Below are 4,797 nucleotides of genomic sequence, written 5' to 3'. Positions count from 1 at the left end.
TCTGTGAGTTCGAGACCAGCCTGGTCTACAGAGCTAGTTCCAGGACAGGCTCCAAAGCCACAGAGAAACCCTGTCTCGAAAACAAAAAACAAAACAAAAAAAACCCCAAAAAACAAAACAAACAAAAGACTTTTATGCAGGTTTTCTTTGCATGCACACACGTATATGTATGCTTCCCAAACTAACTAATACAAATTCCACTATTTACAAAATGAATATAACTCGACAGGTCCATGATTCCCGCTCCATCATTCCCCTGCCTCCGCCCTCACCGCTAGCTTGCACTTTGTTTTCAGCCATTTGGAAGTGGCCCATCGTTCCGAGTGCAGCGTTTGCGTGTGCTTCTCGGTGCTCGGTAGCCGACAGGAAGCAGATACTTCCTACATCCTACTTCTGCCCTCCCTGTCAAGACTCCCATTCAGGCAATTTCTCAAAGAGGCTTTGGAGAAGCTGCTACACCAACTGGGCTGAAAACCGATGAACTCTTAACCCGAGCAAAACCTATCCAAAGACAGGCATAGTTGAGTCCTGTAATCCCAGAACTCCAGAAAGAGATGCAGGAGGTTGTTGTAAAGCTCAAGGCCAGCCTGGTCGAAGTCTACCCTGGCTCAGCAAGTAGACAAAACGATTTGCACAGTAACCCACCCCCCCCCCCAAATAAAAGGAAGTAATTTTTAAAAACTTCACTAGATGGCGCCAAACTGAAAGAAACCACATAGAGACTGGCTGTGACGCTGTACACAAGCCTAGATTGATTCACCTTCATTAATAGCCTTTTGAGACTATAAATAATTATTCTACAGATGCAAGAGGCTGGGTTTCCACACAAATAGCTCACCTTGTACCTTATGCCTAATAATCAGGACGCCAGGGTCACTGTCTGTGCTCCTCATCCTTCCTGGAATGGATGTTTCCATAGACTTTCTGGATCTCAGATTCCTGTGACTAAAAGGGTCGAATCTCTACAGGTGAAGAAGATGTGTTCAAAACTGTTAGATTTTTGTATTTTCTGATGGTGTGACAGCTTCGAATGGTTTGCTGTTACATGCTTGTCCTTTTTGATCTGGTCTGCTGGATAAAGGCTCTGTTTGGTTTTTATTTTCTGAGACTGGGCCTCACCCTGTAGCCTAAGCTGGTCGGAACTTGTGGTAATTCTCCTGTCTCAGCTTCCCAACTGTTGGAAAAACAAGTGTGCACCACCACTCCCACTTTAATGAGATCTTTGTGAGCTCTTAATGAAGCAATCGAAGTCGTTTAGCAGGACTGCCTGCTACTTTAAAAGGAGCAACTGTGTCAAGCAGTAATCCCTTTTAATACATAAATAAAAGATCCCAGGGACCAGGAGATGTTGCAGAACACTCCTTTGCTCTTTGAGCCATGATATCTCTCTCTCTCTCTCTCTCTCTCTCTCTCTCTCTCTCTCTCTCTCCCCTCTCTCCACATCCACACACACACATAGAGTGCTTTCCTCTGTAGTTTCTGAAGTTGGTCGCCCAGGTCCTGACCCAGGACCTCCACCCAGGGCTCATGGCACTGTTCTCCTCAAATGAACTGGAGGACTCAGGGACCAGAGAGGAAGACAGCTTTGAAGTTGGAGTGCTGGGATTAAAGACATGGGCCACCACCACCTGGCCAATTAGTAAGATTTAAAAAGTGTGGTCAGCTTAGTAGGCAACATCCTTTTTACATAAAGGAGACGCCAAGTCTCCCATGAGTTCCTGTAGGAAGAGCAATTGGGTCTTGAAAGCTTGTTCTTTGTGCATGTGTGTGTGTGCATGCATGTGTGCATGGTGGCAGGCCACGTGCCTCCATCAATGTGTGGAGCTCAAAGGACAACAGTGTTCTCTCCTTGCACCTGGATCCCGGTCAGTGCACCTCGCCTGAGCTGCAAGTGTGTCTGAGGACCAGCTGTGGCCTTCTAGCACCTTCTTCCTGCTGTGCTTTCCAAACACACCCAGGACCCTGTCTGACATCCTACTGAAGATGATATCGCTGTCTCCTCCGGTTAGAAGTGCTATCGCTCGCTCTGGGTGGCAAAGGAAACGCCTCCAGTTGCTTTCCTGGTCAACAGGTGTAGGAGGAAGCCTCAGATGATTCCAATGAGGGCACGAAATGTGTGTGAAGCATTCTGCTGTCCCTAGCTAGCCTGCCATCTTATTTCCTTATAAACTTCAGCCCTTGTCTAGAATGTCTGAAAGTGCTTGCAGTGGCGCACGTTGTATTGTGGTTAGAATCACGGTTTGAATTGTACGTTCATATGTCTACTTTCTCATTTAAGAAATAGCGTGAAAGGGGCTCTGTCTAATAATTTCTCCTCCTACTAGTAATTCTAAAAGGACTGCTGCCAAGGAAGAAGCCACCTGCATTGCCAGAATTGGGCATTGTGTCAGCTTTTGCAGAGGGGAAAACCGGGGGCTTCTTCAATCTTCCCATTTTGTGAATAACGCCACAGCCATCTATAAGCCTTTACCCATTTACATAAGGTTTTTTTTTTTTAAATCCAGACAAGAAGTCCCCGTGGAACAGTCTGAGGCGCAACAAAAGGGCTCAGTGTTCTTTCTCTCTGCGCTCCCGTTCCCTCAGTTTCCTCCAGCGCACAAAGATGAATACGGGATGTCACTTCTGTCCTGGGCGTGCACAGTGCCATCAGAAGCCGTGGTGTAGGTTTAGATGAACTGTGTGCATTTCTCTCAATTCACAGATTACAGACAAGGAGTCAGTCTGTTCCCCAGACCTCCAGTCCTCCCAGCTGTGTTTCTAGGGAGTTTTGATTAAGTGGCACAAGCAGTCACTGAGCTCAAGCTGCCGCTCTGAGAAACGGCTGGCCTGAGGAGTCGGGGTCACATTCCTGAGAAATGAAATCGAGGCGAGCACACAGCATATCAGGTGTTGTTCTCCCATAGCTTTCATGAGAGGAGAGCACGCTAGTTCCCTGGAAGTTGATTCCAGTCTTTGACTAGGCTGTCCATGAAAACATAAGCTACAAGTTCATAGCATCTGTATTGAAAGAGAGATCCGCTCTAAAACATAATTTAACCCAATAGATCAGAACTAACATCTCAGTGCATGATCAAATGCATTTCTTCCTCCTCCTTCTCTGCTCTTGTTGCCTGTGAAATAAAAGTCGGATCTTAGGACACGGGTTCACGATGTATTTACCAACCATAAGACAACCAGAGTCCAACAGCAAAGTAAGGGGCAGAATTCCAGCTTCTAGTGCCCCCCTGACTCATATGTCTTGGCCTTCTTACTAGTACTCTGTCCAGGCTTTTACTGGTCTTGGCTATTGAAGGTCTGTGTGTGATTTAAAGCTACCTCAGGGACAATGAGGGTTGATGAGAAGCCAAAGACAATGGCACTGGGTTTTGATCCTACTGCATGAACAGGCTTTGTGGGAGCCTAGCCAGTTTGGATGCTCACCTTCTTAGACCTGGATGGAGGGGGAAGGACCTTGGACTTCCCACAGGGCAGGGAATCCTGACTGCTCTTCGGACTGGAGAGGGAGGGGGAAAGGAGTGGGGGGGGAGGGGAGAGGAGTGGGAGGAGGGAGAGGGAATGGGAGGCGGGGAGGAGACGGAAATTTTTTCAATAAAAAAAAAAAGCTACCTCAGATACTGTGAAGTTAGAACCCACCTTGATTCTGCAGTAAGCAGATATCGGGCTGGGCTCAAGTCCGTGTTAGTTCAGAATTACTCCATGCCCAAACCAGGCATGGTGAGACCTGCCTGTAAGTGGAGAGTTGGGACACGGAGGCAGAAGATCAGAGCTCAGAGTTGAAGCCAGTCCAGGGTGTCTGAGACTGTCCATTTTCTTTTATTCTCAGCTTAAATCCTATGTGCTGTCCCTGTGATTAATCCAAAAGCCTTATACCAAAACATACCAGCAACAAGAGACACATTTGTGCGAGAGTGAAGCGAAAACATAAAAAGTATAGGGTCTCTATCCAGTACTCAGACCAAAGAGTGAGTCTTCTGTACTGCAATCAGGAGGATGGTGGAAAATGCCTCCTGAAAATACCGTGACCGCCGTGGGGCACATACCTCTAGTCCCAGCTGGATAGGCAGGGGCAGAGGATTTGAAGTTAGAGGCATGTCTGGGCTACAGAGTGAGACCTAGTCTCGAAAAAACAGACAAGTAAACAAGTGATCACACTGCGTTTCTGTGCCCCATGGCAACCCCTCCTTTTCTCTCTCTTTTTCTCCTTAGCTGGATGCTATTTCTGGGCAGCAACCCCGGGGATGCACCAAGGTGCTAAATGAGATGTGACCATTTACAGGGAAGCCATCACTCCTCGTTCCACGTGGAAGGTCCCTGTGGGCAGCTAGACTCCCAAGGTGTCAACATCCAGCCCGAGGGCTCCTTTCTCATTATTTGCCGCAATTCTACCTATTAACACACCATTTGAATTCTACCTTAATGCTGAACTGTTCTCTTTGGGAGACTGAATTTCATTAGCCTCCTCTCTGCCCGTTTCCCTCAACTGTTGAAATCTTCAGTGATCTGGCCTGTTCCTGGAATGTAGCAAGCGATCCTCTCTCATCACAGCTCCATCTGGAAGCTCAGCTTCCTCCCCAGGACACAATGGACTGATTCTCTCTGTGTGTGGACGGTGTTAATATGGGATGGTATCGAAGTACAGAGAGGACATAGGGCTTCTCTGATGGATCGCTATGACCCGAGGGTGGGGTCCGGCCCCCTCCCAGCTCTTCCTGGCTCTTGCTACTCTGTGGAGTGAGACGGAGACAGTTTTCATGTTCACAGACAGGTTCCTCCAAGTCCAGCATTCTACCCTGCTCT

This window comes from Microtus ochrogaster, chromosome 6 (assembly GCF_000317375.1).
Source record: "Microtus ochrogaster isolate Prairie Vole_2 chromosome 6, MicOch1.0, whole genome shotgun sequence".
NCBI classification, from domain to species: Eukaryota; Metazoa; Chordata; class Mammalia; order Rodentia; family Cricetidae; genus Microtus; species Microtus ochrogaster.
The sequence above is the reverse complement of the archived record's forward strand: the minus strand, read 5'-3'. Positions refer to the sequence as shown.